Source organism: Corvus brachyrhynchos, unplaced genomic scaffold, assembly GCF_000691975.1.
Source record: "Corvus brachyrhynchos isolate BGI_N302 unplaced genomic scaffold, ASM69197v1 scaffold281, whole genome shotgun sequence".
Taxonomy (NCBI): Eukaryota; Metazoa; Chordata; class Aves; order Passeriformes; family Corvidae; genus Corvus; species Corvus brachyrhynchos.
Window position 1 is genome coordinate 2,108,712 of NW_008236509.1, and position 11,103 is coordinate 2,119,814.

The 11,103-nt window shown below is 43.3% G+C and overlaps 1 long non-coding RNA gene across 1 annotated transcript in view; it reads right to left on the reverse strand.

Moving 5' to 3' along the window:
• Window positions 1–4,163: 4,163 nt before the first annotated feature.
• LOC108444717 overlaps window positions 4,164–11,103 on the reverse strand; it is a 21,373-nt gene continuing 14,433 nt past the window's right edge. Inside the window, exon 2 of the long non-coding RNA XR_001859366.1 lies at window positions 4,164–5,633. This is a non-coding gene — a long non-coding RNA (uncharacterized LOC108444717). The remainder of the gene's footprint in view (window positions 5,634–11,103) is intronic.

Consider the following 11,103-nt stretch of genomic DNA (forward strand, 5'->3'; position numbering starts at 1 on the left):
GGCTCTTAATGATGCAATTGCCTGTACATGAGGAGAATGCATAAAAGGTATGCAGGATTCACTATGTAGTCATTATTGACAGAATTTTTGTTTGGGGGGTTGCTTTGGTTTTGGCTTCTAGCATTTATTTTAGTGATACATTAATTATCACTTATATCTATGTATTCTGACCTATTTCACTGTTGGTAATCTCTAATTAACATGCTTTTTCTGATTAAATATCAAAGTGCAACCCTTTTTCCTTCCAAACCCTGTGTTATTTCTTTCCTCTGCCCGCTGTGTGTACTTTCTGTGTGTCCCCTCTTGGAGGGTGTTTTTGGCAGGCCCCCGGTGGGATGCACAGCTGCCATGGATACCAGCAGCACAAGCTGAGGAAGAAATTATCAGAGAGTGGAAGCAACAGCAATAATGGGTGGATGTCCAACCTTGTACAAGTGTAAATTGTCATCCTGCAGCTTAGGTAAACTATGCATGTATCAGAAATTAATTTTCTACCTCCTCCAGGAGTGAGTTTGTATTTATGTACCTTTGAATAACCTTGGGTTTTGTTTGTAGGAGGCAAAGTTTTTCATGTAATGACTCCCTTTGATATTAGATTGCTTTAGAAATTGCAAACCCAGTGGTAGTTGCAGAGGTTTAAACTTGTAAATCAGCAGGAGGAGCTAGTTGGTGAATTGGAGACTTAAGCGATGATCCAGAAGAACTGTGGTGTGTTTGCCTATTCAGATGCTGAGAAGTGAATGAGTGGGGAGTTGAAGACACAGTTGAAGTGGGATATAAAAGCACAGTAAATATTCTGAGTTTGAGATGGCAGCACTGATGTGTACATGCAGCACACGATATGAGCAGCGTGCTGTGTGGTGGAGGAAGCAGCAATTCCTCAAAACATGGCTTGAATCAGGGGTGATGATATTGTTGCAGAATTGTGTCATTTTTTAACCACAGTAACACGCCTCATTTCCCTTGCAAACACATGTGAGGAGGAGGGCAGCAGCTCTGCTACAGGTGAAGGTGGTAGACAAAAGCAAGACATTTCTGAAGGAACTGCTGAGACAGGCCATTTTAGCTTGGAACGAGTTCAAATACTCTCATTTACCTCAGCCCATTTTGAAAAGAGAGAAAAAACATATTTTCTGGGTAGGTTTCATCATATTTATTGGTGTGGTTGACCCTTGCACAGCAGGCCTCTGAATAGGCTGTAATTCAGCATGCCTTTAAATTTTTTTTGTTATTTCTTTCTCAGAGGTTCTGGGGTTGAGGCAGCAAGAAAGCAGATTTAATGCTTGTTTGTTGTGGGATTCAGCTTTTTCTTATAATATATAGGCAATTTACTTTGCATTTGTTTCTGTCAGCCTCTGTGTCCAGTGGGATGAATGGGATGGGAGTACTCATTCATTTTTTCCATCATGGGATTTTGTTGCCCTTAGAAACAGAACTGTGAATGAGACGTCACACAATAGAATTGAGTGAATGGTTTTACCCCTTTGGAAGTGGTTTACCTTCCTCAGGTCCTGAGGAATGAAAAAAGAAAACAAGCATGGACCTTCAGTTTACTCCAGTTTCCATTTTGGGTCTGAAACAAGTGGGAGCAGGGAGGATTTGGCAGGCTCCACACTTCTGTTCACAGAGGGACTATGAGATGAGTTGCACCTTAGGTTTTTCTCATCTGGAGAACCAGTGAGAGTTAAAAGTGGTGGATGCAGCACCAAGACAATGGCTCTGGGGGCCCTCAGGCACTGGAGAAATCTTTGAGATGTGATTTAAAGCAGCTTTATGCTGTGTTGTGTCTCATTGCTCAGTGCACATGCAGGCTGAAAGAACCAGGTTTTGTAAAGGGTACTGGCCTATAATTCAAAAGATGTGTTTTGAGCTTTAAGCAAGACTTTGTAACTTCATTTTTTCTCTTCTGTTTCTTCTGCATGGTAAATTAGTGTGGAGTGCTCTGAGGGCCAGGCAGGAGTGTCCAGTTCAGCCTGGCAGGGTCTCTGGGCACAGTTGTAATGTGAATAACGTTGCCATCAGCACAACAACATTATTTTAGCCATATTTAACATTGCTCAAGCCAGGCCCGAGTACGCATGAGAGACTCCAACAGCAGCTGATGTGCAGTGAGGGCTGCGTCACCGGGAGATGGGAAAGTCTCATGGAATGGCTGCAAGGGTGCTTTCAGAAGCAATAAAGCTCAGCATATGCCAGCGTGCTGGAAAGCAGGGGAAAAACAATCCAAGCATCATCTCATACTTTTTTGAATCTACAGAAAGTGAGTCCACTCTAACTGCACACAAGTGATGCCCTTTGGGATTCCTTCTCATCCTCTCACACACCTTCCATACAGGGACTCATACAAGGGAGCAGGGCAGTTTCTTTCACTTGTATGATTCTGGCAGCAATTTAGTCTTAAATGTGCAGCACAGGAAGCATATTTTCAGAAGCCTACATGGAGTAATTCTAGCTGGTAGATGACCCAAATTATTTTGTGCCATTCACAGTAAATATGTGTAAAATGGCAAGGTAGCTCTTTGTCCTCCTAGCATGTGCAAGCTGACTTCCAGAAACATGATCTCCTGAGAAGTTTGTGTATACAGGTAGCTACTTAGGAAATTAAAATGTCAACGATATTAATTAAAAAGAGTGACATTGGTCCCAAAGATTTAAGTGAATCCTTTCAGTTTATTACCTTATAGCCTCTCTCTTGGTGTGATGTAGTGCAACACGTGTATGGCAGCATCACAAGTACTGGTAGGCAACTTACTAAAGCATAAATTGTCAAAGGTTTGATAGTTTTTGATACCCAATTTTACATATTACACAAGGCAAACTACTATCTAGGGATTGTTAGTGGGGGAAAAAGGATGCTGGAGGCTGTATGAACTGGTTTATAGAATGTGGTTGCCTGAGAGGGTAGAGAATTGGACTGGTTGACCCAGCTGATGTCTGTGTTCAAGTGACATTGCAAGCCATCATGCTGTACATGCACAAGAAATACCCTCCTACTGTCATTTTCTGTTGGCAAACATCAACTAGGACAGATTTTGGCTTCAGTCATTATCTTTTCACCTAAGAGTTTTCTTTTTGCAGGGAGTGCATGGTTTGAACATCTCTGTTTTAAAATACAGAATAGGCACTTCCTGGAGGGTATTGACTTGGTATTGAGATCTTGGACTTTGGTTTAAGAAATTTGTCTAAAGCTTTAGTGTGGAGCCTTTGTGGTTGCTGGATTGTGGAGAATTGCCTTCGTAAACCTGGGGGCCACTAGTTTGTGCCTTGGCTGAACACTGTTTGTGTACAGGCATCTGTTTGTGTCTTTTGTCTTTGCCTTGTGGTTTCTCCAGTCAACCTGGAGAGAAAAATACAAAGGCACGGGTGTTCAATGTGTGTGGTAAATGAGACGTGCAGTCATTTTTTGACTAGCAAACGGCAGTCTGATGGCCATGTGAGAGAGATGAAAGGCTGTCATTTGCTGTTCAGAGCATTTTCAGTGGGAAAACACACAGCCTCATTATATGGAAGCATGAACTGGTAGACACAGGAAGGTAAAAGGGCTGGAACTGGAGTCTAAGAATTTTGGAAATGAATTGCTTACTAAATGTGATAAACCCCAGAACAGTATAGAAGAGTGTTCCAGTTTGGCCAAATTTGGAAATATATCCTCTGAGACAAGGCAGGCTATAACCACCCCTCCCCCACCAGGTTCGGGAAAAAATACATTTTCCTTGAAGGAAAGTGAAAGAGATAAAAACTATTTCTTTAACAAACACACAGGAAAAGGATAGTAATGCTAAATAATAAAACCTCCCGCTCTGCTGAGTGAAACCTGGGGGAAAATTCAGAGTCCTTCCGTAGATCTCTCTTGCCCTCCTTGGAGCTGGGACGGGGTGGTGGGCCCACCTCCAGGGCCAAGGCCTCGGTGGAAAGTCCTCCCAATGTATTCTGATGTTGAAACAGTCCAGCAGAGGGAAAAGGAAAAAAAAAAGAAGTCCCAGAGAAAAACAAAAGTTCAGCTCTCTGGAGGAAAAGGAGCTGAGGAAAAAAAAAACTGCCGAAAAGCTGGCTGGAAAGAAGACCAAGCCGGGTGCTTCCCTTCCCTCTTGCTCTATCTCTGTGTGGCCTTGAACAAGCTGCAAACTGCTTTACAAAAGTTTTGCTCAGTTTTTCCTCCCCCCTCTCAGGCTCAGTTTAAAGGCATAGAAAGGCACAAAAATTAATTTCTGGGCATAGGGCAGCGATATGGGATATACATCATAAAGTCACTCCAAGACAAAGAGGGAGAACAGATATTTAAAACAAATATGTCAGATCCTCGGTGAATAACTGGTCTAGCTCTAAATAACTTCTGGTTTAGAAGTGTTTCGTTTTTCAAGAAGAACTGTCTTATGTGACAGTCACTGTAGTATAAGGCTGAAATGGAGGACATCAGGGAGGAGGCTGACTGGATGTTGAAGAGTGTTGCTGATGATGCAGTGAGGAGACAACTGAAACAACACAGAAAATGATCACAGGGTGGTCAGGATGGAAGGGACCACAGTGGGATACCTGGTCCAGCCTCTCTGCTCAAGCAGGGCCACCCCAGAGCACATGGCACAGGACTGTGTCCAGATGGTTCTGAAATATCTCAGGGAGGTGACTCCACAGCCTCCCTGGGCAATGTGTCCCAGTGCTCAGTCACTGCACAGTGAAGAAGTTCTTCCTCAGGTTTAGGTGGAACTTCCTGTGGATCAGTTTCTGTCTATTGCCTCGTGTGCTATTGCTGGGCACGACCCAGCAGAGCCTGCTCCATCCTCTGACCCCTCCCTGCAGACACTGACACACATTGACAGGGTCCCCTCCCAGCCATCTCTCCTGGAGGCTGAACAGGCCCAGCTCCCTCAGTCCATCCTCATAAGAGATGCTCCAGTCCCTTTATCATCTCTGTTACCCTCCACTGGACCCGCTCCAGGAGCTCCATGTCTCTCTTGTCCCAAGGAACCCAGAGCTGGGCACAGCACTCCAGATTTGCTTCACAGGGCTGAGCAGAGGGGCAGGATCACTCCTTCTGGGAATGCTCTTTCTGATGCACCCCAGGAGAGCACTGGCCTCCAGCACACAGTTAATAATTTGCAAAGAAGCTACTGATGATACATGACAAGGCTAAACCATGGAACAGATCTTTGCCTGATGTAAATCAGCATAGCTCCAGGAAAGTCAAGAGAGGAATTCTAATTTGTGTCACAGCTGGTAGTTTATTCTGTTGAACATGTATTTTACTTCTTTATTTTCCATGCAGGATCAGAGTTACTCATCTGTTCATCTCTGTACTCCAGCCAGGATTCCCTCAGTTTGATAATCCTTCATTTTTGTGTAATATCTTAATCACTTCTGGTGCAATTGCTTAGGATATTGTGGCTATGCAGAGGATTGTAATTTGAAGTGAGAAGCAAAGCAGCTGGAACAGAAGAATTCATAGTGGTGATACTGAATTTTTTACTGTCTTTCATCTCAGATGCTTCATTACTTTGGTGATGCCAATAGAGAATATGGAGTGTGGAGAGTGAGGTTCCATCGTGGTGAAATGGCAACCTGTGGTTGGTCAGTCCTTGCCCAGAATGACACCTGCTGGCCCATGGCACCTCCTGAATGCAGAGGGAGTCTGAATCCTGTATTAAAAGTACAAGGCAATACCCATAAAGTATCAGCAGAATTATGACAGAAATAATTGTTTTTGAAATATAATGGGGTGATTTCTCCTAAGGCTTTTTTTTTTTTTTTAATTAAATATATTCCAAGAAATTGCCTCCAGACAGTAGTTACTGTGGGATAAAAATCTCTTTCCATAGTAACTGTTAAATTTATAAAATGCTGCTGGAGTCTCTATAGGGAAGTACATTCAAAGCAGGCACTGGGCAGGTCGTAAAGTGGCTGCTCTCAGACCTTTTAACACAATACAGTTATTTACAGATATTTGTTCCTCTGAGGAAACATTTTAGACCTCAGTCCTCTGATGTCAGACTGGGCTAGTAACATTCGATCTATTACAAGTCTCTGAGGTCTTTTATGACTGGTGCAATAATAGATGTTTCATGTTATGACACAGTATGGTTGAAAAAAATGGCAGAGTACCGAAAATATAGTAGAAAGTTTTGTATTTTTGTGATGTGATGCTAGTGGGACAGGCAGAGGATGGTACTTTAGAGCTTTACGTAGCACAGAAGTGGATATGCCCTGGGACCATGGTTAGACCCAGGGAAGCTATTTTGGATAAATAGTTAACTAAACAAGGTATGCTGAGGTCATTAACGAAAAGACATCGTTATCGAACCAAAATTATTCACAAATGAGGGTCAAAGATGCAAATTTTTCCCTTTTGAGTCGTGCTCTATTTTTAGAGCTCCCAAAATTAAGCTTTAAAGGTGAAAAGAGGCTTTGATTAAATGAAATGTAATTTCAGAAATAAATTCTACATTTCAGATGGAACAGAGCTTTCTATTTGGAGAAAACGGATATTTTTTGTTCTAAGTTACTTTTCCACCTTTTGGCGGAAGAGCTGCATTTCTGTGAAGTCAGAACACTGGGCCAGCCTGTCAGTGCTCCTCACCTCAGATTCCGGCTGATGTGGATGGAAGAGCCCTTCCCCACTCAGGGCTCACCTTCCCGCTGCTCTCCCATGACCCGCTGCTGCTCCAGCGCTTCCAGGGCCTTCCCTGCCGTGCCTCAGCTCTGCCCATCCCTGCTTCTCCCACTGCTGCCGTCCCCGTGTCACCAGGGCCAGGCTGGGGACAGGTCCAGGTGAGCTGGTGGCAGCCGGCGGCGGGGGCAGGAGATGGGAGCTGGGCTGTTTCGAGTTACAGTTTGCAGACGGTTTCCAAAGCGCTCCATCCTCCCTTTAGCTGCTACCGGATTCTCCTGGGGGATTCTGAGAGTGGTGACAGCTCAAGGGCTCTGCCCGCCCTCGGTGGCAGCAGAACTGTGGGACGGGAGCTGGCAGTGCCCGCTCAGCCCCTCGCCTGCTGAGGGGACAAGTGGCCCCAGCTGCCTGCGGAGGGGAGTTGTTCTCAGTGCAGTGTGCCCTCTTTGATCGCACTCTTAGCAATCCTAAAATGCTATTGCACTTCAGCCTAATTTCTGCCGCTGTTTTCCATCTTGATAACATGGCTACAGTGAGTTCTGTGTAAACTGATTATCTGCCCCTCGGGCCGCTCTTTTGTTTGTGCTCTGTAAACCCTTATGAGAGGCTTTTGTTTCCCACAGATGTTGATTGTGTTGTACTGCATCAGAAGGAAATGATCTCTGCCTCAGCTGAGGCTCACTTTGAACATGCTTTTGCACCGTATCCATACAATGATTGCTCTTGATTTCAGGAGAGGAAAATTAAGATATATAGAGCCAGACACCTTTATGTTCAGCTGTCTGAGCATGAGTGTGTGGTCTAATACTTTTTTGGACTTTCAGTGAAAACAGATTGAACTTCTTTTTACTTTTGCCAGGAAAAGAAATTGCAGGGAAAGAAATTATATCCTGAAGAGCTCTAATTCCTTTGAGTGATCTGAAAAGCAGTATAAATTTCTGGGTGATAGATGGCAGAGGAATACCCAGACAACACTGAATCGTTCAAACAGCTCTACTGCATGATTCCATCACACCCCCACGCTCCCCCTCACAAATGAAGCTGGTGACAGTGGTAGATGGCTGGAGAGATAGAACTGACAAAATACAAGGTGGCTGAACCCTGGGGGGTTACAAAAACAGAAATGCAGACTGAACGAAGGGAAGTTTTTAAAGATCTGAAATGCATTTCATTTTCATCAAAAATTCCCATATTTTTTCCAGCTGCTTGCCTAGCAGCGTGGTGTTCTGACAGCAGCTAAACCTTGGAGCACTTTTCAACCCTATAGAAGAATAATGCAATTTCATGTATTGGTTTGTTTTTCAAATGAAATCACGCCAGGTTGCATGCTGTACCGTCACTTGTTAGCAGGGCAGGGCTGGCCAGGGGGCTGCTGAGCAGCCTGGGAATGTTCTGGTGTCTGGGAGCTCAGCAGCTCCAGTGCTGCCCCTCCTGCCTGGATGTGCTGAGCTCTTCACCAGTGAGTAAACCCGGAGTAACTTATGTCTGTTAGGCCTTGTACAAACCCTAATCCTGCCCCCCTCCAGGAACCAATCTGCCTGTCTCTCCATTAGGAGGAATTTATGCTGCTGTGTTATTAGCTTTCCTCCTCCGTTGCACTTTACTCTGAAGGAATAATAGAGCTCTGTATTATGAAATCTCCTTCCATTATTTATCAAACCAACCACATCCTGGCATGACTTTGCTTTTTCCCGTTGTAAGTCTTCCAAGCCAGAACTTAATAAATAGCCTCTGCACAAATGCTACTGTATCCAGGGTGGTCTGTATAACTGGAGTGCAGTTCTTTATATACCTTGGTGGATTTGGGATCAGAAATTGAATTGCCAGATTCCTGGATGCATTTTGAAAAAATACATCGACACTAATTAGGTATAAACATAGATAAACTATATTCTTTTTAACTGCGATGCTTTTCTTTTGCACTTTAAGAATTTTATATTGAAACATAAATAATTATATGGATTAGTAGCTGACTGCAAAACGAGACAAAATAAAAATCCAGGTTGTCTTGAATTTAAGTGTTACAACACTTAGCTTTTTGTCATTGATTGTACAAGCACAGAGTCCAGAACCCAGATTTAGAACACAGACTATAAGATGGTTTCTGCAAGAACTTAAATTGCGGTGGAAGAGATGCTGCAGAATAAGGTTAAGCACATCAGAATAAGGTTAGGCACATCTGAAGAGCATTTCAAGGTAGCAGGAGTGCAGACCAGTCTATGAGCACCTACTTTGAATGAGTTGAAAGAGAGCAGGGATGAAAATTAACTCATTGTCATGGAATCAGAGCCCCAGGAGCCTGGCTCCGTGCACTAGGAGTGCATATTTCTGTGCCATCTGCTGAAGCTTGGTACCTTTGGTCTGTGTTGAAAAATGCACAGAGTGCACTCCTCATAAATTGACTGAAAGTGAAGGTAGTGGAATGATCTTTGATGTAGCAGCTCGGTGGTTTGAGCCTCAGTCTCGGCAGTGAAATAGCAGCAGGTTCCTCTGGAGATAATTCATCCTCCCTCCACCACCTGCTGCAGGAGTGGGAGCAGCGAGGGATGAAGGGGCTGGGGAAGGCACTTTGTGTTACAGCTGCTGGTGCTGTGTCCTCATGGCAAGGCAGGCTCCAAAGACCACAAGTGGAAAAATATATCCTACAGAGAGAGAGTTTGGCTCAAGGCATCCCTCAGGACTGAGCAAGTCCTGTGCCTCAGTAGTCTCCAGCTCCCTGTTTATGTGCTCCCTCAAGAAATGGTCGTGTTGGTTTTCTCAAAAAAGGAGAAAGTGCTGGGCATGTTGGGAGACTACAAGTTTAGATACCTGGAGAATTTGAAATTCAAACTGGGACCTGATTCCTTCCACTGTTACTCAAAAGCTGATAGGTTTTTCTGGGACCTTCCCTTACCCACCTAAATCATGCAGTTTATTGCTTCATGACACTTTAAAAAGCTGTAAAAGCTGATGCTGGTCTTCAAAGTTGCTCTTAATCTCAGAGTACTGGTAAGCATTTAGAATGAAATCTTAAATACTCCAAGTTTGAGGCTTTACAATAAAAATACTTAAGTAAAATTAAAAACTATTGCTCCTGATGACTTTCCTTTATGGCAGAGCTCACCCTTAAAAAGGTAAAAGTGTACTTTGATTTCTGTCAGCGTCTTCAGATTTTCTGGCAGTGAGAGGCAATATGATCAGTACTTAGTATCCAAATTAGAACCTCTTTTAAGTCATTTATTGATATATTTTTTAATTAATCACTCCATGACTTGTTTTTTTCAGACAGGCTACTTCATAAGGGAGAAGTTTATCAATAGATTACATTTACCAAACCACAGGAGCATTGCATATTGTTGAGGTATTTACAGCTAAGTTCTGCTAGTTAATGGTTTCTTATTTTCTTTACACTGATTTTGTCACATTTTTGGGTTCAGAGTATAAAAATTGACAACGTGAAATGTTAAACTGGGGATTGACTTAATTGAAACTTTTGATTTTCAATGCTTTTGATTTTAGTAATGCAGAAAATATTCCAAATTCAGAGTCTTGGATCTTCTCATCAGAAAGGATATACTTCTCAGTAATACGTTGTCATGTTTTGAAATCTTTTGAGTGCTGAGGGAATATGTACTGAAAATAATCAACTAAACTGGTTTGGGCCTTGCGAAGCCAGTCTGTCATGGAAATGCATTTCAGAGGATGTGGGGATGTTTCACCAACGTGGCAGACAACATTGCTGGTACTGATATGTTCTGCAATCTCTCTGCTGAGTATGAGCTCTTACAGCCAGATTTCATGCTCTGGAGCAAGGATGACAATCCTTTGCATGTTCAGAAGAGGGAAGGATTGAAAGTCAGGGCTAAACTGCACTTTGGCATAACCAGGGAACACAGCTGTGTAGTAGAAAAAGAATGTATAATACGTATAATGTAATAACATGTAATAATGTAAAATGTTCCCTTCTCCATACTCTCATAGATCACTTCTTTTTCTCTGCTGGGGTGTCATGTCACATCTTTCCTAGGTTTGCTCGGAGTATCTTTTCCCCAGTTGTGTGTTATTGAAGCTGATCTAACTTTAGTGAAAAGAATTATTCAGAAGCAAAAGGTTCTCGTTTTGACATGCTTTCTCTCAGCCTCAAAATCTCCATTTTCTGTTGTTCTGGAAACAAAAATACCCTGTCATCTGCAACCACCCAGTGCTGCTCTATGGTGGGTCTGATTTATTCTGCTGCCTTGTGCAGAGCACTGGTGCTGGCAGGTTGTGGCAGTCCAAGTTTGGTGGTGGTGGTGGTGTGGGGAAGCTCAAGAGCCATCTGGTCCTGTGATGATGGCTGTGTGAAGGGCTTAGTGGGTGCAAGGACGTTCTCTGACCAACTAAAATGCATTCAAAGCTATTTGTGGTGCTGTGGAAGCCCTTGATAAAGCCAGACCCAAGATTTTGAGAGAAGGTATTTGTGTGTTGTGCATTATTTACATTTCAGGGTGCATCAAAGTCTCCTGATCTCAGATACAATTGCT